This window comes from Mastigoproctus giganteus, chromosome 4, assembly GCF_048544385.1.
Source record: "Mastigoproctus giganteus isolate SK-2022 chromosome 4, ASM4854438v1, whole genome shotgun sequence".
Taxonomy (NCBI): domain Eukaryota; kingdom Metazoa; phylum Arthropoda; class Arachnida; order Uropygi; family Thelyphonidae; genus Mastigoproctus; species Mastigoproctus giganteus.
In genome coordinates, this window is record NC_143578.1 from 50,403,889 (window position 1) to 50,430,997 (window position 27,109).

Below are 27,109 nucleotides of genomic sequence, written 5' to 3' on the forward strand. Positions count from 1 at the left end.
ATACATGAATTTCTTTCATTTTAAGCACGGCATCATTTCTCTCTTCCGTAGTGTGGAAATCGCTTGGAATCGAATCTCATAGCCAGCTGAAGTTCAGGGACACGCTCGTTGGAGACGGGAAGAACCTTCACTCCCATGGCCCCCTCGAGGAACTCATATTTTTCGTCTAGGAAGAGGCGAACCAACCATAGAATACACACGGTATACAGACAAAATATACTTTCGGGAGTTACACAGTGAGCTTAATTGTGGGTTGATTTCTTTCCTCCATCCATAGATTCATCCATCCTCCTGTTAGAGTAAAAATAATGTTCATAGGGATCAAATATGTATTTTATATGTGAAATATACACATCCTGGCCACTTTATTAGGACATAGGGTTTGGGAATTTAGTATGCAACAATCTATGCATATGTTGATGATTACCTCTGACACCAACTCAAAAATATAGTTACATTGACGCCAGGAACGAGAAAGATGAACGCAGGATGAAACCATACGAGGCACTGGAACCATCCTGTTGTATTCCGACAGTACATGCTGTTGGAGGAGAGGATTTAATATTGTAATGCATGTTTTCGGAGCATACTCCTGATCCTAATGGAGGGCACCGTGAACGCCAGAGCATATCTGAACATCGTTACGAATCAGAAACACCCGGAAATATTGCATGTTTATCCCTAAGGACAGGGACACTTGCACCATCTACCGCTCCAAATGAATGAAAGAGTGGTTTTAAGATCACGAGAAAGACTTCAAGCAACTATCCTGTCCAGCCGAATCCTCAACTCTTACTCCCATTGAGAACTCTTCTCCCATAGGAGAAGCAAAGGTTGAAACATGGAAAAAATGAATGAAACATATACAGAACCACTAAGTTATTAGAGATTTTAGAGTTATTCATTTCTCGTTTTAAAACACCTTACAATGAGTCTAATGTACTTACTTATTTCAGTTAACCCTTGCATAGCATCATTGACTAGAAGGAAAATTTATATTTAAATGAAAGGTGAACAACCTCGATATTTCCATAAGTCTTATCAGATGCATAGTACAAAACCGAACATGGAGGATTTTAAATCAAAATGTGCAAGTCAATCGAGAACAATCCAATGAAGTTGGTTACATAAGATCATTTTTATAATCAACAATAATTAACTAATGTGTAACTATAACGCCCATAATTCGTCTTTAGCAAATATCAATTTTCGAAACTTTCACGAAATATTGTGCTCGGATAAAGACTAGACTCTTGCAAAATCTGCACTCATTGAGAAAACCTAGGTTTGGTTAGGCAGAATACGCAAAGCCACATTTTTCCTGACCAAAGAAACATATGAAATTTAAATGGAAAAGATCTGTTGATTGAGTTACTTGATCATAGTTTTAAAATGAATGCTCAAAGTCACCGAGACTTACTAGCCAATTTGTGGTGTAAAATGAAGTCCAGGCGCTATACGCTTGTTCAGACATAATGTAGGAGCATATCAACAAGCGTTTTCATTTGTAGAGACATGATTTACACGTGGTGCGAGTTGATAAACCCCAAGTATCTCACTAAGAAAAATTCTGTTCCCTTTTTCTTGAACCTTTCGTAATCAGGACCGTACCTGGCTAAGTGTAACCTGATTGAAGAAATCTTTAAAAATAGTTCCAGTCTCCGACGAGATTTGAATCGAGACTTCTCCAAACGAGAGAAGTATCGAAGGCACTATACTGTCAAGATAACTTCGAAAATCGAAGACCTTTCTTCTCTGATCACCAAATCACTAATAGTGATCAATGAGGAAAGGAAAACGAAGCTGAGAATTCATTGAACGATCGATAAGGAAAAAGGTTGAGAATGCAGTTAGTCCAAGGAAAGGGTAATCTATGTTGTTCCGGCAGATGGTAGGTGACAATAGTACATTTGGCTTATAACTGGATAAATAGCGAAAAAAAATTTTTCAGCAAGTATTTTTCAGTAAATCTCATCAGTGGTGATTCTATTTTTGGTTTTGTGTTATTTGAAGAAACATCCTTTACATAAAAGGTTAGTGAGTTTACTACGGTACCTATTTGGTGAGGAGGAGGCGATGACTCTCCTCTCTTTCATACAAATAAAGACTTAATCGATTTCTGGGACATCAATGGGGTGGGACAATAGTTGATTAAGGGAAACAATTCTGCGTGAAGTTATTAGATATCTCCATAGGATGACCTATGCTCCCCTCTTCGAAGTAGTGGGAAATTTCTTGTAATTTTGTCAATCAACTTGAGAAAACAGTAATCGAGTCCCAAGTGTTTCTTCAGATAGATGAGCAGTGCGGAGAATGGAACAACAGAAGCGCAAAGTATAATAGAATTTATGCAACGATCAAGAATCCTGACAAAATCTTGCTTGTTTCCCCATATGGCAGAGTAATATTTTGATCTGAAGATTTTAAAATGAAAAGAAAGGTTAAACTTTAGTCGCAGATATTTATAATAATCTGGGACTTCCTTAACCTTTGAATCAGGAGATTTTTTGAGACTGAGATGTCATTGATTTTATCCTATTTTTGAAAAATCCGATAGTTTTAGAGATTCTGAAGTAGTTTAGTTGCTCATTGGGATTTTAACTTGATTGGTTCGAGTTATTTGAGTTGACCAACAGTTTCAAATTAAAATGGTCTGATAAATAGCTTCGGTTAGATAAAAGGAATGTATTATGGGTCTTGTTATAACTTATAAACTTAAAATATTTTATCGTGTGTTTTATGCGAGTATATTATTTAAACTTCCTTGTTCAAACATACGAACACGTTATGAAGATTAAATGTTTTAATTTCTGTTATTTCGCGATGTAACCTACCTATTTCTGAGCAATGGTTTTGCTAATGCGCATGCATTCCCACGCGCCAATCCATTTGAAATGAGTTAGTTATATTTAGGAATACAGCCCTAAAGTCCTTTCTGATCTCAGGTAGGGGCAAGAGAAGGGGAAGGAGAAGAAGGGTTCCCCCATAATTGCTATAATTCCATAACATCTATCTTAAAATCAGCAGCCAAAGCAAACGAAATCAAGGTCGCAGTTCATCATCATCTACCAAGCAAACACCGACCACCTTTACCAAAAGTACCCCCCCCCCATCACCCAGGTGAGGCCTACAATAGATGCTAAACTCTTAAGGGATATTCAACAAGAGAAGGATCAGAAAGAAGTTGTATTGGCTACAAAGCAGGAACCAGGATCGAAGTAATACAGTGATGGGGGTCTGGGGGAGATTATGGAATGTGAAACACCTTCAAAATACTGTCTTTAAAAAAAAACACTCTCTAGTTATGTTAGTTGCAAGGGCAGAAGAATGCCCCTTTCTTCTTTGTGAGTTATTTCGAGAGTTTCAAGTTACAAAGTAGTCGATGCATCGAAGAACACCCAAAACAACTAACTTAACAAATCTCTTTGAACAGCCTTGACTGTTCGCTGGTTGATGGGATGTTTAGAGTTAGTGGAGTTTACAAGATGCTACAAGAATATTACCGCGTTTTGTGACATCGTGGATTCGATCTCTTGGTTACAGTAATGCCAAAAACTACTAAAAGGTTAGACATAATAAGAGTATTATACTGGAGGATTATGGAAAATTTCATTATATCAGATATAATTAATGTCACTTAAATGTTTGGTAAAATACTGACTATATATTTAATACAATTGATAGCTGTATTGCTCCAATATAAAGTTTTTATTAGACCAAACCTTAAATAAAAAATAGTCGATGAAAATGAAAACAGACATTTAATTTTAATATTGAATATGGCTTAATTTTTTGAGTCCTTTGCTAACGCATTTCGATAAAGAGTCACACACATATAAATATACTATGCTAGAAAAAGTATTGAGACACTAAAGAAAAAGACCACAACTATTAAGATCAAGTTTTAAAAGTTTCAGATCATTTTCAACCATTTTTGGCCTACAGTATGTAAGCAATCTTCTAGAAAACCTTCCGGTTTTATTGAGCTCATATAGAATCTTCAAGCGGAGTTCTTCTCTCAGCTTCACATTATCTCCCCAAACCAAGTCGCTTACCAATCTTTGTGATAGAGGACACTGCCATGTCAAAAAACTTAAGATCCTGAATAAAAAAATTACATCAGCTTCGCAAGGACGGAGTTTTTCGTATCAGTGCAAAATTCAACTTCATATTTGGGGCTTCCGAGAGTCGTTCTCCCCCCCCTCCTCTTCTAGAGGTCAATTCTTCCGAGTATGGCACCATTTGCACTAATGAATTCCGTGGCTGAGTTAGTCGGTCTCAAGCGCGGATAGCAAGGCTCCTGTTCCCTGGAAACTCGGGAGTTTTTCGTCCAGCAAATGAGGCAAATCAACCAGATAACACAAGCAATTCATAAGCGAATATACATGGGCATATAAGTTGGTTCATTGGTGGTCCTAATATGACAGTTTTTTTTTTGAAAATTTCCAGACTTTTTCAGTAAATTTTTGACAACTTTGGGCCTAGTTTTCCTGACATCATAATCAACTGTTTTAAGATCTTTGTTATCAGAATGCAGGGTTTTCCTGGTCGATGTTCAAGTGGTTTCCACTTGTGTAAGATGTTGCAGAAGAAGGCTTTGATCATTTTAAATTCACTTGATTCACCTGAAATCACTTCAGTCACTTGAAATTCATTGTACGCTAAATTTCGTCTTATGCGAGTCTACCATTTGCCCACGAGTAAATTGTATAAGCTCGTATTGGTATCTTCTGAATAATTTTATTAGCATTGTTTATGTGCGTGTCTGTAAAAATGTTTAGTGTATAACAGTTCTGAATTGGTATATAAACTTTTATTAATTCTATCTAATTTCTGTAAGATTTTACAATGATTTCTTATTTAATAATGGATTGAGTCGCGAGTGTTCTCTCTGAAGACGATTGCTTAACTCCTGGAGACGTATAGAGTCTATATGTACTGGTCCCCCAGTTCTATTCATACCTACATACATATATATATCCACTGAATTATGACCACCTGCCTAATACTTCGTAGGGCCTCCTTTTGCCCCCAGTACAGCAGCTATCCGACGTGGCATTGATTCAACAAGATGTCGGAAGCGCTCGGCAGGTATGGCCAACCAAGCTGTGTGTCATGCAGCTAGCAATGCAGGTGATTGATGTATTCAGACGCCTGAAATGCCTTTCAATAGTGTCCCACAAGTGCACTATGAGATTGATATCGGAGGAGTTCGGAGGCAAATCGATACGTTGGAAGTCAGAACTGTGTTCCTCAAACCGTTCCTGCGCAACAAATGCCCGATGGCTCGGCGCATTGTCATCTTGGAAGACACCATCGCTATTCGGGAAAAAGTGTAATATAGCGGGGTGTACACAGTCAGCAAGCAGTTGACGATAGCGGAGACCACTGATACGTTGTTTCACATGCACCAGGGGTCTAAGTTCCTGCCAGTGAAACATGCCTCACCGGCCTGCACTTTTGATACCTTGCATGATGGATGAAGAGCCTCATGTTGTTGATACCAAATCTGTACACGACCATACACGGTGTGGAGTAAATAACGTGGTTCATCCGACCAGCACAACTTCTTCCAGTCTTCTAACGGCCAACTTGCATGCTCTTTGCACCCGGCGAGTCTTTTACGCCAATGAACCTTGGTTAGGAGATGATGCCGTAGGGGTTGTCTGCTGGTATAGCCCATACGTACGAGCGTGCGACACATGGTCTTGCCAGATATTGTTCCGGGTTGGCCCATGTTGTGTTGGGTAGTCAACTCTTCAACAGTGCTGCGCCTGTACGAGTCGTCGGACCCGGCGCTCACCCCTAACATCAATCTTTCGCTGACCTTTGCAGTTTTGCCGTCTGGTTGTTGTTTGACCATTTTGACGCTAGTCCTGGTACACTTTAACTACGACGGCTCTCGAACACCTCACCAGTTCAGCCGTTTGGGAAATCGAGGCACCAGCTCGTCGAGCACCCACAATCTGTCCTTTATCAAAGTCCGATAAATCCTTCATTTTACCCATCACGCTCGGAATTTTACTACCTACTGAATCACTGACACCTTATTTATGCTATGTAGGTCGACTAACTGCGGACTCTCGTATCTCACGTGGTCGACAGGTCGCATTCAGTTTTCATAGGGGTGGTCATAATTCAGTGATCACTCAGTGTATATGAGTCTGAGTCGCGTATGTTTAGAATTGATACTTTTATTTGAAATTACTTCTGTTTTTTATATTCTATTGTCTAAACCTACCATTATTTAAATAATGTAACTATTTTTGAGTCTCGATTAACCATCTGGCATTCTAGGCCCTTTCTGGGATGAAGGGTATAACTCGAACTGATTTAAATAAAAAAATAAAATAAAGGTGAGTGGTGACATATTATCCTACATGGAAGATGGTACAGCAGCACCAAGATCGTGGGCTCATAAAAGCCCAAACGAAAGAGAATATAAATACATTGCACCAGGGCCCAATCTTGTGATTATATGCGACTGTATATGGTATTATTCACAACTAGTTTAATAATAAAAAAGCTAATTCAATATAAAATATCAATTTTTGAAAATCACATCTAATAGTTTGAATTCTGAATATTAGATCCTTTTAAGACTAGGGTACAATTTGGTCATCCATGTCACTCACAAAGTCAATTCGTTGGAAACCGATAATACATACGGTTAAATTATACATTTAACTGTATGTTTTTTTTTTTTTAATTGTGCAGTTTATAACGAAATATAAATTTGTACAGTTCTGATTTCTAAAGCTTTAATATAGCTTTATGTGCTGCTTGATCGAAGGTTAATATCAAAAGGTCTAAGCCCATCCATCTCTTATTTGAGCAACCCGAAATTACACAGACCCCTATTTTTCTCTTTCTCTCTTCTCCAACCCCGTAGGAGAAATTTGAAGGTAATGTTTATTTTATTTCGAATGAAACAAAAACATCAATCTTATAAGGCAAACTTAGTTAAAAGCTTGATCGGCGTCACTAGGCGTGATTGCTAGCACTCTATAAGGGTGTGGATGGCGCTAGCTTTTCACTTCCGCAAGGTGAAATGTTTGCCTACGCCCAAGTAATATCGTCTCAAATATCAGATGACCTATACAATGATTTATTACAGACACTGGCGGTGGTACATCTTCCTGTGACCGCTGTACCGTCGGGCTCATCACGAGGAATAAGTTAAGAACACCACAATCCTCGAGGGTAGACCAGCTGGATGGAAAAAGTACATTTTGGAGTTGAGGTTCACTGGGGGAAGAAGGAAACATATTTCTTCTTTAAAACGCTCACGATTCTTTAATAAGATCTTAAGTAGTATCTAAAGATTGGGAAGAGAGAAGCAAAAGATCTTCAAGTTAATATATATAACCACCAGTAGGTTTTCAGTCTTGGCCGTTGGCAAACAGCTGCATAAAATAAATAGGTCAATCAATATATCTCTGTTTGAAATCTTAAAAATGCACATCCGAAGAAATTCATTGTTTTTGGCAGTAGTCACGTTTTGTAAATTAACCGCTTGAGGGGCCACATTCACTGTGAATTATCTGATCACTTTGGCCTTTAGCCACTCCAACAGGAAAGAAAAAGGGCAGCGCAATCATACATTTATTGATCAAAAGTTTATAAATGTATTTGAGGTAAATACAGCACAAATATGAATCAAAAGTCTGTACAACTTAAAAAAACAAATTAATTTTATATTATAATTTTCATATAAATTTAACATTGAATGAAAACGTCCAACTGCGTGATCTGTTGGTCAAAATCGAACTTCTTATAAAGTTTTGCTCAATAACCTAAGACGAAACATACGAGTAGTGGCATAAATAGGGTGAGGCAGGTGGGGCATGTGCCTTGGGTGCCATTTTTATGGTTAAAAAATGCAAAAATTCCAATTTTTTTCATTTTCCAAGGGGCGCCATTTTTTTATTTGCCCTGGGCGCCATCAACCCTAGTTATGCCACTACACACGAGATTCGTTGAAATTATATTTTTATTACTTTTATAGTTTAAACCCAATACATTTTATACGCATTGCTAAAATAATACAGTATAATTTAAAAAATGTTGTGTGGATCATTTCCTTTGGTACACTTTATCCGGGATTTTTCGATACCACAGCCAGCAGCAATCTGCCAACGAAAGTTCGTTTCAGAAACCTTGGAAGTGATTTTCCATTGATTTAATGTCTTTATGGCATAATTCCCCTTGTTTGTCACTCACCATGCCAAGGTTTTCGGAAAAGAAGTCAAAATGCGATTTCAAGAAATGACGTTTCATTTACTTACGAAATTCCATTTCTTTATATAGATCGAGGAGTTTCTGAACTGCTCTGGTACGTAGCATAGTTGGTAGAATCGCCCTCCTTCCCACACCAAATGGAGAAAAAGACCTGAGTTCGAATTCCGTCGATAATGTGAGGAATTTTTATGGGCCTTTTTTTCAACGTGGCTGAATTAGTCGGCCTCAGGCGGGGGTAGCGTGGTTTTGTCTCCCGAAAATTCAGGTTTTTTCGTCCAGCAAACAGAAAATCGACCACAGAACACACGCAATTTACAGGCAATATACATGGAGCAATATGGCCTTCGCTGATGCTCCTAAAACCTTACTTCTAGTACTGTTACAGTTTCTGTACTTTGTATTTGTATCAACTCTATCTTTGTATGTGCAAAATACTGCACGAATTCGAAAGCCTGTCATGGTTTTAATTCTGATATATCGCAGCATTATTAAAAGCTTTCATCGTGCTGAAGCGCCTCTAATTTGAAACCCCATAAAGAGCCCCTCTTTCATTTTCGCTGCACCGTTCTTTGGAACTTTCATATTTAAGTAATGAAATCTTTTGCAACTTCGATGTGAGGAATCGACGAAGATGTGCCACTCAGATGCAATGTGGACTTGTGACAATTCCCTAAAAACTCCAGCGATGTGATGGCAGTAGCAGAGCAGAACGTTTACTGTAAAGAATGCCATCAAAACTTGGTTTCTTTGTCAATAGTTGGACACTGACGTTCTTTTTTAGCCAAGTGTTTCCGCTTTAGTCTCGAGGAGAGAAGTTCTGCTTTAATTTTTGGAAAGGCTAGATTTCTACTGAGGTCATTCAACTCATCTTAGATAAACAGCGCCGGCTGAAGTTTTCTAGTCTCTGCCAACTGCGCCTTCATCGCATTCCATTTCCAGTGACATTCCAGTAATTTTGTAAGATGAATACCTTACAAAATTAGCAATCACCACTGTAGTCTTTTGTCTCCCTCCATATCATGGATATGGCACATGGCATCACTTTTTTTCTTTTGTTCAACCAGCCACGTAAACTCATTCGAACAAATGGTACAAATAACATACGTTATTTTGGTCACTCAGAGGATAACCAATGTGGTAAATTTAATGAGTGATATTATCATCTCATCATGTTCAAGTAATCCGCCTCATCACAGAAACTAGATCTGCTAGAAAAAAACTGCAAATAGATTTGGAATCAGTGTCCAGTAGATCTTTGTATACTGATCTTTTTCTTTTTTCTGATGAAAAATACTTATTGACTTCTATTATCCGAGTGTTGCTGTCTTCTCGTAGAAGAATTGAAATTTGTGTATTTTACTTACACAAATTTTAATTATTATTAAAGCAAGGAGGCTAAAACAAAACTTTTCGGAAAGTGGGGATCCTTATTTATTCATACTTACTGCCCCTGTGCCAAACCCATCCCAAAATTAAACATCCTTAAAGATAATCAACCGATTACAGTTGGATGTTCTTTTTTGAAAGTTTTTGGAAAAGCAATCCAGGCGTCCCTTATTGACCATTATTTTGGACATCCCCTTATCTTTATTTCGTAATACGAGAAAGATCCACTACAACTAACCTGCTTGCCGCCCTCTTTGAGATAGAGAGAGCCTTTGACCATGGTCGCACCATGGTCAACTGCCATGGTGCGACCCAGTTCTTGGCAACTGCCGTTCACCACAGATACTTTAAAAATTTCTCATGGACAACTCTCAAGAAGCGACATCATTATCCAAGGAGTTATTTTCTCTATTCTCTTTGCTGCTGCTATGGATCTACTTTATTTAGCTTTTAACTAAATAGATCCAAAGCAGCATATAGTAGAAATATAAGAAAAGCTACACGGCCTTGATAACATATACAGTAAATTCCCGTTATAGCGGTTCCTGTGCCCCGTGGTCAATCCAATTAAGTGCCTTGCCTAATCTCTCCCTTGGAAACACGAGGCATGGCACTTAATTGGATTGACCACGGGGCCACAAGAAAAAAGTATTAAAAGCGGAAGTGTCATAACAAAAGTTTATTGTATATATAAAAGTACTTTGACTATCCTGTCCACAGTTCTTTTGGGTAGTAGATTTTAAACTGCAGTGAATACTAACATCATCTTACACTGGTGTGCAAAACTTAAGGACCAACAATATTTCTAAAGGTTACAACCACAAAATCTTTACTTAAGTTACTCTTTACTGTTGACAGTAGATTCAGTATCAGCAGCGATTTTGGACGTCAGCTAACCTGGCGAGAGGTTGGCACACGATATCACCCCGCAAACATCACTGAAAGGGATCGATATGGCGGTCGAGGTGTTGTCGTCTGGGGAGGCGTTATATTGGATGGACGTACACAACTCCAGATACTGGAAGGCGGTACTGTAACCGATGCACGCTACTGTACTGAGGTAATCCTTCTTCCCCATGTGTGTCTGTTCTGTTCCGAGGTGCCATTGGCCCCGAGTTCGTGTTTATGGATGATAACGCCACACCCCATTGCACTGCAGCTGTTGATATGCTTTTGAAAAGTGAGGACATTGTTCGTATGGATTGGCCTGCCTGTCCCATAGATCTAAATCCCATCGAACACACATGGAACGCTCTGGGGAGACGCCTAGCGGCACGTCCACACCCAGCAGGAAATGTTCACCAGCTGAAGATGGCGCTGACAGAGGAATGGACGATGTTACTGCAAGAACTTATCAACAACATTGTTCTAAGTATGGACAGGCAGTGCAGAGCCTGCATCGCCATTAGGAATGGCCATATCTCTTACTGAGGACCACCTCTTCCCTTTGTTCCATCTTTGGCAGGGATGCATCTGTATCATGGCAGCCAGTGCTATGTTGCCATTTTTGAATAAAATCCCTCTGTACCGTTTTGTTTCCGTTGTTGTGTCGGTTGTGTTTCCTTCATCATTTCTATACCTCACGAGGTTCCTTTGATATGCTTTTCCCATATCCAGGCCATTCCTATGAGAAGCTACAGGTGAAAACCTGACTGGTCCTTAAATTTTTCACACCAGTGTAGTACTCACAACAGAAAAAATTGCTAAACCACGTGTTGCCGTGGTACTACACTACTTTCAGACAAATTACCGAAATGTTAGTCAGTTATTTATTAAAAATATTAGATGTTATTGTTTTAATGCTGCTTCATATTTTAAATAAATGGCGGACAAGTATTTCAATAGGTTACGATATTTTTCTGTTCAGATCCGGGAACAAAATGGCGCCAACTTAAAGAATATGGAAAATAAAAACATATCATTCTCAGGATTTCATTCTTGAGAATTTCAATAAATTAACTGAAAGAAAGAAATTATTATTAATAATAATTATTATTATTAAATTAAATTATGAATTTAATTGGTTAATAAGTGAAGAAATAAAATTATAGTCATAAATACCGTTCCAAGCTTAGACCTAAATGGACGTCAAATGAACTGATGAGACTTGTGACAGAGAAGTAAAATGGATGGGGTATATATAAATTATCAGGTGATATAGAAACCTGTAATCAAGTCATAAATAAGGTAAGGCTAGCTAAGGCAGTTTATGAAAACTCTTTGGCAAAAGATGCAAAGAAAAGCAGCAAAGTCTTCTTTACTTATATTAACAGTAGAAGGAATGGGTTGAATCACATCGATCCAATTGATGTCGATTGTTTAACTGTTGATGATCCTGCTCAGGTTGCTGACAAACTGAATAGGTATTTTGCATCTATATTCACGCATGATGAGTTCTTTAGCGAGGCGAATGCCAGAAGTACATAAAAATCTAACAGGGATCTAAATGACTACGTACACTGAAAGGACAGAATTCGTGGAATACCTGGTTCCTGGGCAAGGCGAAGCTGTTATCCCTCTCCCTAGTGGACGAACCGACCGCTAGGCAGGTATATAGGTACACTGCATTCACATAGACGGTAATTCGATGTCAGTATGGATAAACATCGTGAGTTCACCGACTTTGAAAGAGGGATGATAGTGAGTGTCCGATGCATGGGTCATTCTATACAGAATAGGAATTCTATACAGGCAATACAGAAATTGCACTATCCCCGTTCGACAGTATCAAGAACGTATCGGGAGTACGCCATTTCCGGAATAACTTCTCATCGTGGACAGCGCTGTGGGCCGAGAAAGGTGGTAGATGAACGTGGCCGTCGACGTCTGTCTCGCATTGTTTCACCCAACCGGAGAGCAACAGTGGCACAAATCACCGCCGACTTCAACGAGGGAGGTGCCAGAAACGTCTCCACCAAGATCAGGCGAACATTAGCCGCAATAGATTATGGGAGCCACCGCCCCACCAGAGTTCCATTGCTGACACCACGACACAGGACTCTACGCCTCAACTGAGTGAAAGAACTTCGGCATTGGACCTTGGATGATTGGAGACGGGTCTCCTGGTCCGATTAGTCCCGTTTCCAGTTATTTGGAGCGGACGGGAGGATGCGTATCTGGCGAAAACCGAACGAAGCTGTTGGGACCTTTGGTACGTCTAGACACATCTCTGAACGGTTCAGGTTACGTGTCCATCCTTGTAGAGCGTCTGCATCCCTTCATGGTCATTGTGTACCCACAAGACAATGGACTCTTCCAGCAGGACAATGCGCCTCCCCACTTGGCTAGAACATGGTTGGAAGAGCATTCCGCAGATTTTACCACCATGGAATGGCTTCTCCGTTCACCGGACATGAACCCTGTGGACATGGGCGCCGGCAGGATATTTTGTAAGCGCATGTGGGTATAAATTATTGGTTCAGAAATTTCCGAATATATGCAATATTTTAATTAAGTCAAGTTTGACTGATTTACGTGTGCAGCCCAGCCAACGTTTCGTGATAGCTGGGAGAAAGTATTTTGAAAGGAAGAATTTGTATTGTTTTAATGTTTCAATAAATTAATGAAAACATTAAAAATTGTGTATTACTTCGAAATCCAAAGGTGGTGCATTTGCACCACCTTGCACCATGCTGCCGGCGCCCATGCCTGTGGAACATCTTTGGGATGGTGTGGAAAGGTCCGTTCAAGCTTTGGATCCTCCACCCAAGAATGCGACGGAATTATGGACAGCGGTACAGCAAGCATGGATGAAAATACCTGTGGAACGCTTTTATGAACTAGTTGACTCAATGCCTCGCCGTGTGATTGCCCTTATCCGAGCAAAAGGTGGGCCTACCCGTTACTAGGTAGGTATCCTATGATTTCTGTCCACTCAGTGTAATAACTGAGAGGAAAGTGGAAGAGAAATTAGTATTAACAGTGGCAAATGATGCAAAAAAGCAAGCTTATACAGCATTAGCCAAAAAAACAAACTTCCCATTTCACTTACCCATTCCCTCCAATAGTTTGTCTAATTCTTACTTGAATTTATTTAAATACCAACTTCCGCATCAAGAGATGGAAGTTTGTTCCAGCAATCAACCACCTGTTGGCTAAAGGCAAAGTTCTCCACATCTATACTGCAACCATCCTTCCTTAATTTGAATTTATGCTCCCCTCAGGTACGTGTCGGAGCAAGAGGAAGAATCCCACCAACACCGAGCTTGCTCAATCCATTCAAAGCTTTAAACACCTCAATCAGATCACCTCACAGGTCCCTAGTCTCCAGATGCTGCAATTTGCAGAACTGAAGCCTTTCTTGGTAAGGGTACCCCTTTGTTCAAAAAGTATTACATATGATTAATCAAAATCGAGTTTGTGATAGTAATAACTTGGATTTAATGAGCTAAATTATAAATACGAAATTAAATAATCCATACATTTACGAATGGACTTACTAGCATTGTAAATAAGAATACTATAAGCAAAATTATAACTACTGAACTGTGATGGGGATAAGAAAATTTCATGAGATATTTATTTACAACCAAGTAAATATAAACAAATCCAAACAGAAGCATTTTTTTCGTTTCTTAACTATTATTTCCTTCTTATGTTGATTTACAGTAATCAATCATTTAATTTGATAAAAAAATTAATCGGTTTATTATCAAATCAAAAATATAACTCATATCTCTAATTTGTTAATAAAATATATTTGAAAATTATACTTTTTTTGAAAGATATTTGAGAATATGTGCATATAAATATTAGGACGTAGTACTCAGCCCTAATATTTGTTAAAAAAAAAAAAATCCATATTCAAGTCGTGCCCAAAGGAATTTATAAAGATGTAGTGGCGACAGTGCAAAAAGTAGACGACCTTCAACTGTCTGAACTCCACAAAATATCAGTTTGATGCATGATATTGTGATTTTAAAACGAAGGGTCATAATTAGGCATATAGTTAACACGGTGGGCACATCACGTGAGACACATCAAGATATTCAAAAAACAGTAGAAGGCAAACCCTAGTCGCACATGTGCCAGCTGAAGATTTTCAACGAGACGATTTTGTTTTCCCACTAAAATTTTGCTCCTTCCATATATTTCTAATAATTTCAGAAGTGAAATAAGCGAAAATATACACTACTGCTCAAAAGTTCAGTAACAATCTTCGCAGTTATTTTGGAACTGCATCGATTTATAGGTTATTTAGAAAACCTGAAAATTTTATCAAAAAGCAAAAACATAACCAAATCAAGAACTTTATAGATAAAAACAAAATTTTAGCGAAACATTCAAACTAAATTAGAGCTTAAGTTTCATTGGACATGGGAAGATGTATATAAAGTGCTACTAATAGTCTCACGAGCGTGAAGGTTAAAACAGAGGATCTGGGTGTCGCATAAAGACCAGATAAAACTACCAAGTGGCAGGCTTACTATCACTCAAAGTATGCCAACTATAAACCCAAGGGGGAAAGGCTATTCCATCCCCCCCATCCATTATGACAAATTAATCCATCCACTGAATAGCCTTCGGGTTATCTGTCAGTTCTTTGGAGAAACATGCGTTCGAATCCCCTCAAGAGACTCGAGTAATTATTAGAGATCTCTTCGAACAACAGAGAGCGCAGGTGCAAGAAAAGGGAGGAAAATTTCAGGTATGACTGGGGGAAAAAAATACCTGAAGCTGGGGATGATGGTAATGATCAAACGATACAAAATATTTTATCTTCTGTTTTTCTCAATATTATAATAAATTCACACGCTAACTTGCATTGATAAAAGCAAGTTTGGTGAAGTTATGGAATGATTCCTATTCTATCCGATAGATGGCGAAGCAATAGTGTTGACGCATTTATAGTCGTCTGCTACCGTTACAATCACGTATAATAGAAATTGTAACGGAAATTGAATTAAGAAGATATTTAATATTCCAACTTGTAAATATTGTAAATACTATACATTATATCACCAGAATAGAATATAGATTCGAATGAATTTTTCGAATCATTCCTGCAGACAGTGTAGGATTAAAGTACAGGCTAATAGGGCTCTTGCCAGGGCGTTATTCTTTAAGGGGGGCCAAAAACAGAAGAATAATGAGGCAAGAAATATATATATCTTTAGTAAAAGTGCGCCTAAAAATCTTTCTGCCCGAGGCCGAAAATACCTTGGTCCGGCGCTGCCTGCAGAATTATTTCTGAACTTGGTATTAATATGCGCGTTCATATTTGCGATATTCTTCCTTGAAAACCAATGCTTTTGATTAGAATTCCGTGACCGTATCGACACTTCAGATGTCCTTCGCAAGTGATTGAATTACCCTTGGCTGACGGCCAAGTTACTTTTTTATTCTAGTTGCGTTATTTTCCCTTTTAACGTAGGACTGACGACATTTCTGAGTAGAGTATCTTCACAAACACAAGGCGAGGTTATAGAGTTTGGCTCGGGACCGCCTCCACACAAGAAATAAATAAAATAAAAGAACATAAACATGCATGAAAACAAGGGCAATAATTTATGTGGGAGGAAATAGGTCTGTATTTGGAGACCTACTGCTCATTTATAAGACGTAATGGGAATCAAACTGAACACTCACATTTAAGGAGGGGTAATTTAAACTCCACACTGAAACTTACCTCTGATCAAGCTTATTAATAGTCTAATTTGCACGTTAAACTCCTTAGATAGTAAATCAACCTCTTGAAAATTTAATATAATAGCTATAATCAAATCTGAACAATGGAATCTGAGGTACAGGGTCGATTCTTAGGGAAAAGAAGGTGTTGTTGTAGAGTTTTAGGAGCATCAACGGCTAAAGCCATATTGCTCCTTGAATATTGTCTATAAATTGTGTTTTGAGGTCGATTTTCTGTTTGCTGGAAGAAAAATCCGAGTTTCCGGGAGAGAAAAAACACGCTACTCGCGCCTGAGACCTACTAACTCAGCCACGTTGTGAAAAAGGCACATAAAAATTCTTCCCGTTATCGATAGTACTCAAACTCAGGTCTCTTCCATCCGGTGTGGGAGGACGGTGGTCCTACCAACTGTGCTAGCGAGAAAGAGTGTGAAGTGAGTCTAATGCTCTCGGGGCCAGATTGAAAATAATAATAATAATAAAAACCCAAAATAAACAAAAGAGCCTCGCTCAGCCTCTACAAGCCTCAATAACATCAGTTTTTCCACCTGGGCCTCCTGACCTGTAGAGACAACTCCTTAAGGTGTATCAATGTGGCAATCGATACAGTTTCATCACACAAAGCAAGAAATGTTTTCTAATTGTAGGCACTTTTTATGACCATAGTATAAAAAATTTTTTTTTTTCACCGAAATTCGGGATTGTTTCATTCCCCTCTTGATTGTAATCAAGCTAGTTTCGGTTCGCCAAAAATACTTTAACTTTCTTCAATTTTCTTACTATAAATCTTTGCAGTCCTCACCAGTGTCATAAGCAGAGGCGTAGTCAGTTGTTGCTAACAATAGTACGACCCAGAGCCGTCAACACCACCCGAAGTCGGCCATCAAGAGACTGACCATAGCCAGGAAAGAAGGAGGGAGGGGTTTGACTAACCTCACTGAACAAGAGAAGTAGGCGATTAAGAACCTGCGGGATGATTTCCAGGAAAACACAGTGCCAATCTACGAAGTCATAAGAAAGATAGACAAATGGCATATACCTCTTAACCTCAACAAGGCTACCCCATCACAGAGACAGAAGAAACAAAGATAGAAAGATGGGAAAAGAATGCACTCGATGGCAGACACTACAATGTCCCCTGTCAAGACTACATAGACAATATGGCTTCCAACGCATGGATCACGAGCTGGAAGCTCTTCCTCGAGACCGAAGAATTCGTGATTGCCATCCAAGACTCCGTAATCAACAAACTACAGGAAATACATCACCAAGAAAAAGCCCGGAGTGACAGATGATACATATCGATGATTCCACCTGGCTCCAGAAACAACCCAGCACATCACAGCGGGATTCAGGGTGATCGGCAGGATAATACTTACAAACTATACTGGGACCGTGCCCTAATAACGAACAAGATGATCCCGAACAACAGACCAGACATAACCCTCATCGACAAGAAGGAAATGGCTAACTACCTGATCGACATAGAGGTGCCCAACATTGGCAACCTCCAGAAAACACACGAGAAAAAGATTAGGAAGTACTGAGATCTAAGATAGGAAGTCAAAGATATGTGGCATATGGAACAAGTAATGACCGTCCTGATCACAGTGTCAACCACCTACATGGTGCCAAAGGACCTCCATAAGAACCTAACAGCAATAGGCCTCCCAGAGAACATTTACATGGAATTCCAGAAAGCCGCGATCGTGAATACCTGTAGGTCAGTAAGAGAGTTTATCGACCAAAGGTACAAAATAGACCTTAAGGAACTAATTAGTGATATTGCAAATAGAAAGAAAGGCGACTTTTTAAATGGGAATCAAATTTATAAATTAACTTAATTATAAGGTTATAGATTATTAAATTGCTTAATTTCATGCACCAACTTTTTAAATTGTTTTTTTATTATAAATTTAGATTTGTTGGATATCAACTAAAATTTACATTATAAATAATATTTTTACAAGTAAGACATTTGGTTATTATAAACTATCCTGTCATTATCAAGGTGTACCTATTTATTACCTTTAGCATCAAAATTTCACAGTTGGAATTGTGAAATTTGGTGAAATACCCATTTTACCAAATGGGTAAAAATACACTGCCCTACCATTAATATCCGGACACCTGCCTTTTGAAAATAAAAGAACTTTTATTGTGTCATTTAATATTTTGTACCCATGTCCTCACACCACTCTGTTACGACCCGAGCAGTATAGCATGGCTCATTGTCTTGCTGCATAATTGTTCAGGATTTCCTGATATTGCACAGCATTCATGGTTTTGTCGATAATTCATGGTATGTGGCTCCTTTCATGGTTTTTGCCCAAGCCAAACCATGAAAGGAGCCACATACCATGACACTGCCTCCACCAAACTTCATTGTTGTGAGGATACAATCAGGAAGCAATTGTTCCCCTGGCATTCGCCACACCCAGGAATGGCCACCAGACTGGTAGAGTGGGAACCTCGATTGGTCTGTCCATAGGACTGTTTTCCACTGCTGTACAGTCCAGGATTCGCGCTCCTTACACCACGTTAATCGGCTTCTGGCATTTGTTGAGATGATCAATTCTGTTGAACTGTTGAGGTGATCAATTCTGTTGAACTGTTGAGGTGATCAATTCTGTTGAACTGTTGAGGTGATGAATTCTGTTGAACATGTCATCTTGCATGCCCACTTTTGCGATTGTCTGTTCGAAGCCTAGTGTGCATATTTATAGCAGGTTCTGTGACGTGTTGCATGCATAGGACCTGTTTCCCCATACATGGAAAGCTGTTCGGATATTAATGGTAAGGTAGTGTATAAGTAAGTGGATCCAGTTGAATTTATTTACAACTGTGAACGTTTATAATGTCTCTTAATTCGCGCAATAGAAATCGCCTTTATAATGAGTTCGTCCCTGGTATATCAAAACTTTCAATAAACAGCTTTGAAAACTGATTTCGTACATCGCATGGCAGCTGACATCGAACAACTTCTTTACATCTGTTTTGTCTGTGTGTTGCCATTACGGACCACCTACTATTTAATGAGGAACCAGTTAGTTCTGAAACAAGCTGTCATAGCAGTCTCATCTTTTAAACAAATAGCCGTTGAACCTTGTGGATATGCTATCGCCTTGAAAGTAGTGCAATATCAGGTCAACTCGTTGCAAAGGCAAGTTTATTGTTGTTGGGTTTTTTTGGGGCGTATTGCCGTAAGGCCATAAATAAAATTAAAAATAAATAAATCTGCATCCATTATCAATCCACTGCAGGATGAAAGCCTCCTCAACAATTCATGTTGAGGGAAATGGACCATAATCTGCCATGCTGGTCCATTGCGTGTTGGCAGATCGACCATATTTAGCAGTCAAGGGATTGAAACCCGGTCTACTCAAAGGGTATGTACTATTGCACTCCCACTTCTGACCATTCGGCTAAGGCCCTTATATACTGTCTGTAAATTGCGTGTGTTCTGAGGTTGAGTTTTGTTTGCTGGACGAAAAATTCGAGTTTCCCGGAGAAAAACCATGCTATCCTCACTTGAGACCAACTATCTCAGCCCCATTGCGAAAAAGGCCCATAAAAATTCCTCAAGCTATCTACGGGATTCGAACTTAGATCGTTTTCACCTGGTGTGGGGAGGATGGCGATTCTACCAACTATGCTACCCACGAGGACAAGTTTGTACTGCTGTAGAATTAAGGCAACGTCTATGCAGTTTAAATTCTTCTGGCTGCAAAAACAGGTTAAAGGACAATGCAGTCCTGCAAGCATTTTATAAAGACAGAAATTTTTCATTTCTCCTTGGATTTTAAAGACAAATGGGATGATCGATACGAGTGCCGTATTGCTTCTTAATACTTCCGGATTGAATTTTTTAAGTGCCCTATTTTAAAGAATTTCAGATTGCAAAATGCCGGCTTTTAAAGGATTTACTGTGCAACGTATTAAGGTAACAGTACAGAGCGAAGCAACGTGCCACTCTCAAAGTGGCTCTGATTGGTACGTACAGGAACGAGCCCATTCATGCTCATAGTGAAGTTATGGAACTTTTCACTACCGGCCTGTCTAGCTGGGATGGGGTGGATAACATATGCTCTTGGAGCATCTTGTAGACCGATGATATTTGTTTTCGAATAATTGACAGTATGAGTATCCACAACTGACAGGTATGGGAACCATTTCTTCTACGTGCTGTCCAATGCTCACGTTACTTTTGGCTTCACTGCAGAGGGACCAGAAATACCTAAACAACACAAGAAGAAGATAACACATGTACTGCTATACTTATTTCTGGTTATTTTACAGATTTACGTAGCAGCACAGTGTACCAGGGCATAGTTGAACTACTCTTTGGGAGTCGTCCTCCATAAGGCTGTCCGACATTTGGGTTTATTGAAAACTTCAAAATTGGACCGTTCGAGACGGCTTTTCAGCACGTGGTTCGGGAAGATGTGCTATTGTGAATGAACACCATTGTAATCTTTTCTGATACGATATGATTCCTGCCTTCAAGAGAAAAGATGTTCGGATATAGATGTTTTTATGTAGGATGGAACGCTATCACACATTGCTTCTTAGGAAAAAAAAAAAAAAAAAGAAGTGGATTCTGAAGGCAGCACTCAGCTTCTGCTGATCTGAAGGGAAGCTTAACAAGGCATATTTCTGACATTCCTGATAACATGATTTGTCAAACAGTTGATCACGCTCTATTGTGTTTTCAGCACATTTTAAATTCAGTTCACTATCACATTGAACAAAAAATTTATGGTTTGCTATCTGCAGGCAGCCAAAATGACATACATTAATCATAGCAATCCTGTATTTAAAGTTAAAACTCAATTTTATGGTTACGTCTTATACCGCATTATCCTCACTGTAGCATAAAGATTACAATTGTTGTCTTACCTCACCTTGTGGAAAAGGGCACAGTTGCCGTCCTTTCTTAACTAGAACTTTTGTGGGCTTTTGGCCAAATTGATAAGTCACAGGGTAGATTTTTGCTCTTTCGTAAATTTGGGGTTTTTCATCCAGTAAACAGGTAACGCTGAATCAGAATATATGCAACATAGTGATACCTCATGACCATGGCGTAAAATCTAAAACAACCAATCAGCCTCATATTGTAATACTGTACATTGAGCGGCCACTTCAATTAGTACACCTATTCTTCTCACCAAATGGGGCGCTACTTTAGCAACAGCATCATTTGTTCGTACCATGCGGTATAAATCAGGTGGGTTGATATTAGGGAATAATTTCAACCCGAGAACAACTTCAACCACCCTGTGTATTAGGCACCTCCGTAGCCGGGTGGGCAGGAGCACACGCTTCTTGATTAGACCGGGGTTCGAGCCCATGACCACCAAATACAGAGGATGCGGAAAGGTCAGGGAATGACCACCGCATATCCCCGGAGCAATATGGACTTAGTTGCTAATGCTCCTAAAAACCAAATCAAAACAACAACAACACAACACACAATCCTGTGTATTATGTTCATAAATTGCGTAAGTTCATCCAAAAAATTTTTCAAACTTCAAACAGTGATTTGTTTGAAGTCTAAGTGGTGAGGCATACTCAAAATTAAGAAAAAAATTCTTATTTTAACACATTTATTCAGAAGTTATTGGTAAATTTATGTGAGGTATATTTATCCACATTCACTATTTAATGGAGCCTCCTTCATTGCCAATTACGGTTTGTATGTGGCGTGGAGATTATTCTTCATTAATTTCCATAAATATTTAAATTGCTATTTGCTCTTTACAGATTGTTTAGAATGTCAATTCAACCAACAAAGAAGCAAAACGTTCAAAAGAAGAGGGGAGTAGCAGAGAATTTTAAGAATCTTGGAGTGAAAGACTTGCTTTGATTAAGAAGAATAGTAATGCATTATGCATTTCGTGTGCCAATTTTGGTGCGTGATTTAGCCACTTGTGTGTTCTGGGTGGTCTTGGCGCATTATAGCCCTAGTAGCTAATGCGCCAATAAAACCAAAACCAAACCAAACCAAACTGTTCTGGGCACGCGAGAGTAGTTTTTAAAAAGATTTAGCCAATTTTGGCACGCACCCTTAAAAAGGTTCGCCACTCTTGTTGTAGGGTGTTACGGGCATCGGAAACTTAGGCCATACTGCGCCGTATATATGTATAATATGTCCATGTGCAACAGTATCATATACTGTTGCACATGGAAGACTACTGTACAAATTGGAGCAGTATGGCATTAAGGGCAAAGTTGCTACAGTGGATATAAGGATGGTTGAGTGGGGGAAGGCAGAGAGTAGTAATCAATGGACACTGATCTTCGTTAACTAATGTTATTAATGGAGTCCCCCAGGGTTCAGAGTTAGGCCCATTATTGTTTTGTATATTTATCAATGATATTGATGAAGGTATATCAGGCGTAATGCCCAAGTTTGTAGATGATACAAAAGTTAGCTGGGTTGTTAATGATAGTAATGACAGTATGCTTCTGCAAGAGAACCTAAAAATGTTGGGCAGATGGTCTGAGAAATGGCAATTGAAGTTTAATATTGGCAAATGCAAAGCACTGCATAGGGGTAACAGTAGTCCCACAGAAACTTACGACAGTGTGTGTGGCACTACACTCAAGGTGGTAAAGAATGAAAAAGACCTGCGGATAATTGTGCAGTCAGATAGGAAGTTTTCTGAGCAGTGCAGACAGGCTGCCAGAGCAGATAATGAGGCCTTGTCAATGATATACAGGAATTTTGCTAGCAGGGGAAAGGAGGTGATTATCCCATTGCGTAAGGCAATGGTCAGGCCACGCCTTGAGTACTGCGTACAAGTCTGGAGACATCATTTTAGGAAGGATGTAGAGTTGCTTGAGCGAGTACAGAGAATGTCAACAACATTGGTGAGGGGAACGAAGGGATCCTCTTACCAAGAAAGGCTTAAGTTCTGAATTGCAGCGTTTGGAGACTAGGCACCTGCGAGGTGATCTGATTGAGGTGTATAAAGCTTTGAATATGTTGAGCAGGCTCAATTCTGATGGGATTCTTCTTCATGCTCAGATGACGAATCTGAGGGGGCATAAATTCAAATTGAGGAAAGACAGTTGTAGAATAGATGTGCAGAAATTTGTCTTTAGCCAGCAGTTAGTTGATTGCTGTAACAAACTTCCATCTGTCATTATGGAAGTTGATATCTTAAATAAATTCAAGGAAGAACTGAACAAAGCTTTGGAGCGAATGGATGGGTGAAATGGGAAGTACTTTTTTTTGGCTGATACAGTACAAGCTTGCTTTCTTGCATCATACGGTGCTGTTTCTTGTATTCTGTCTATCTTGTTAACTCCTCTGACTGTTTGGTCGTCCTGGAGTATAAACAGAAAATTTATTTTTATTTATATGCCTCTACTAATGCTAATGTCTGTAAATTGTGTGTCTGTTCTGTGGTCGATTTGTTGTTTGCTGGACGAAAACCCTAGTTTCTAGAAGAATAAACCATGCTACCCTTGCCCGAGACCGACTAACTTAGCCATGTTGTGAAAAATACCCATGAAATTCCTCGCGTCATTGGCGGGATTCAAACTCAGGTCTTTTCTACCCAGTGTAGTGAGGACGGCGATTATACCAGCTATGCTATCCACGAGGGCCTTAACCGAGGACTGCAAGGTTTATCTCGGAAACTTTGGCTTTTCCTCTAGCAAAACAGGGAAACCAACCAGAGAACACGCGAAATTTGCTTGTTCTCTGGTTGGTTTCCCTGAGAACACGCGAAATTTGCCCACGATACACACACACATAAATAGATGAGATAATTACCGTGTAGCTCTAATATAAGACTTTTTGGCAGTTCATAACGGTGTTGATCCATTAGTCGTAACGCTTATTATTGCAGTAGACCAGGGTCATAATCTATGGCATGCGTGAGAAAGATGGCACACGACATAATGTCATTTTTTAATTATCTCACTCAGGTGGTATTACGAGAGTTGTAACAAAAGACAGGCAGCTGTTTATCATTTAATTTGATGTTAAATTAAATTACGCCTTCTTGTAGTTATTTTCGTAAAATGATAATAGGTTGATTAATATAATTTTTGAACTGCACGGTTATCTTTGATCCGAATGCTTGAAACAAAAAGCACTCGTGCCTGTGTAAATTTTGGAAATTAGTTTATTCTTAATAGAGCCTAAATATTGCAGATTTTTTTCCCTTTCACTTCTTACAAATAAAATGGTTTAATTATTAATGATCTTTATTTCTTTAATTTTATTATTAACTTTAATTTTTAGTTTAAATTTTTATTCATAAATTTCTACACCTAAACAATCCTTAAATTTAAAATCAGAAATCTTCAAATTAACCTTATTCATTATAGCGAATGAGCCAACGCCTGTTAAGCATGATAACAAATGGCTTACTCCGGTATTAGCTCTACATAATAAAAAAAGATAATAATTAGGGTATTTGACAAAGAATTACTTATGCCTACCAATTTATAAATGAAAATTGAAATTAAAATTACTTGTAAAATTAAATAAATATAATAAGGAGAGATTAATTATAAGTAAATCATTTTATATCTAATGTAGCAATCACTAAAGAAGAAAATATCTGAGAAACATGATATTTTGAAAGTTAAAAATATATAAATTCTCAAAATTTCCACAGGGTCTGTTTATTTTTTAATTTCCGATATATGAAAACAACAGATAGTTCATTTTATACTATACTCGAATATTATATTTTCCTCCTTCGAATATTTTCCTCCCCACACCGGGTGGAAAAGACCTAAATTCCAGTCCTGTCGTTGATGTGAGGAACTTTTATCGACCTTTTTCACAACTTGGCTGAGTTAGTCGGTTTCAGGCCAGGGTAGCATGGTTTTTCTCCCCGAAATCGGGTTTTTCGTCCAGCAAACAGAAAATCAATCACAGAACGCATGCAATTTGCAGATAATATATACGGAGCAATTTGGCCTTAGTCGCTGATGCACCCAAAATTCTACTACAACAACAACAAGTAAAATATATATTTCGAAAAGCATCGTTGCCACTAGAGTGATTGACTACATATATTTTGACCATCTACATGTGGGAGGAGGGGAGAACCTGTCCTTTCTCTTAATTCAGAATGTTCTCAGCTCCCTTGGGTGAGGAGGGTAAGGATCTGATACTATAATAGAGCTAGAGATGAGTGACCCAAGTACTGCATCCCAAGTAGATATACATGTTTCATAAAATTAAAAACATTTCAAAAATTATATGAGTCTTTTCAGATCTAACTAATAGGGAGACCATATTATCTTATACAAGGAAAGAAAAATCTAATAATTATTAGGAAATGTACTAATGTAGACCCTGAGAAACTCATTAACCGCAACTCTTATACTTCGAGAACGCTAGTCTAGTACTGTTATCAGTTCTAAAAGGACTTCAACTTTTATGTTTTTTGCTGCTCTTATAACTACAATACGTGTTAAATAAGCATCATGTGGGCAGGGTTGCAGAAACCGCAGGGAAATAACTGCAGGGCTGAAGATTAGTGTGCGAAGGATTTTTCTTTTCTAAATAAAAAATACATAGATAAAAAAAAAAAAATAGAACATTTGGTATCGTTACATGAACAAGAATTTTATGTATAGTTATAAATTTAAACATTAGATTTTAAAAACGCTGAATAAAAATGCTGGTTTCTTTTTTTTAATACATATATATTATTGTTATTAACAAGTACCAGATGGAGAATTGCTTAATCTTTTTGGGGAGGGAGAGGGAACGAAAGGAGTGTGCCTCCCTTTATTGCATTTCACATATAGGGATTGTCATACAAGGGATAGCGTTCTGCACGTGCTTACATACCTACGTATTCTGCTCCTGCAGATTGACGAAGCTGTACAACGCCTCGCTGAATGCCGTCGACTGGAACACCTATATTGTCTTGCTATCCCTTACGACGGCAGCTCCGTTTGAAATGGACGTTTGCCAGGTCGTGTGCAACGCTTCCCACGACCTTTGAGGCCATCCCCTACTTGTTTTCCCCTTCTTTCCTGAGAACACGTGCTAGACCTGAAGGCGTTTCCTTTACCGTGCGCAGGTGGTCATGTACAACAGAAAAGGAAGGCGCTGAATGTGTTTGGTACTGCCAGAGTTCTATAAATCGGTCAACCAAACTGGTGGTTTTTAGCCTCACCTGTACCTACTTCTTGATTTTTTTTTTTTTTTTGTTCGGCGTTTTACTTCGAACTGCACTTTCTTTGTAAAATTTTGGCATATGGTCTAAATTAATCTTAATTTCATTAACTGTATACATAATGCCTCATGAAAGGGAAAATAACATATACCTCGCCAAATCCGTTATAGAAATGAAATAATTCATTACTTTTTACATTTTGAAGTATTTAAATTCTTAAAGTTGTGCGTATATATATATTTTTAAGAATTACTGCAGTTTTTAGCAGCGAATAAAATTTTTAAATTTTATTATTTATTTTAAAACTCTTTACATAAAAATTAGTACAAAATTTCTCAACCAGGGTGACCTCAGTAGTAGTGGTAGTATTTGTTTTGCCAAGTCATTATCGTGAATGATATGCTGTATTATTGTTTCTAGTGACTTTGCGTTATAAATGGCAACTTGTTTTCCTTTAGTTTTATGAATTGAAGTATTGAGTAGAAGCTTATTGCTAATATGTGGTGATATAATTTATCTTAGTTGTAAAGGAAGTTTGTTAGAAAGTCACGTGTGTCTCCTTTTTATAAGCCTAGATTAATTACATTTACGAGGTCGAAGTGAATATTTCGAGGAAGAATCAGCAACGCAGTAAGTTTTTTTTTTTTAATTATTTCTCAAAGAACATAAAATGAAGCGAAAGTATGTTGGCTTTAGGA

At 38.5% G+C, this 27,109-nt stretch overlaps 1 protein-coding gene across 1 annotated transcript in view; it reads right to left on the reverse strand.

The window, feature by feature from the left end:
• Ssl1 (general transcription factor IIH subunit 2 Ssl1) overlaps window positions 1-26,159 on the reverse strand; it is a 136,365-nt gene extending 110,206 nt beyond the window's left edge. The window contains exon 1 of the mRNA XM_090372236.1: window positions 26,081-26,159. The gene's annotated coding sequence lies outside the window, so the exon portion shown is untranslated. The remainder of the gene's footprint in view (window positions 1-26,080) is intronic.
• Window positions 26,160-27,109: the final 950 nt, after the last annotated feature.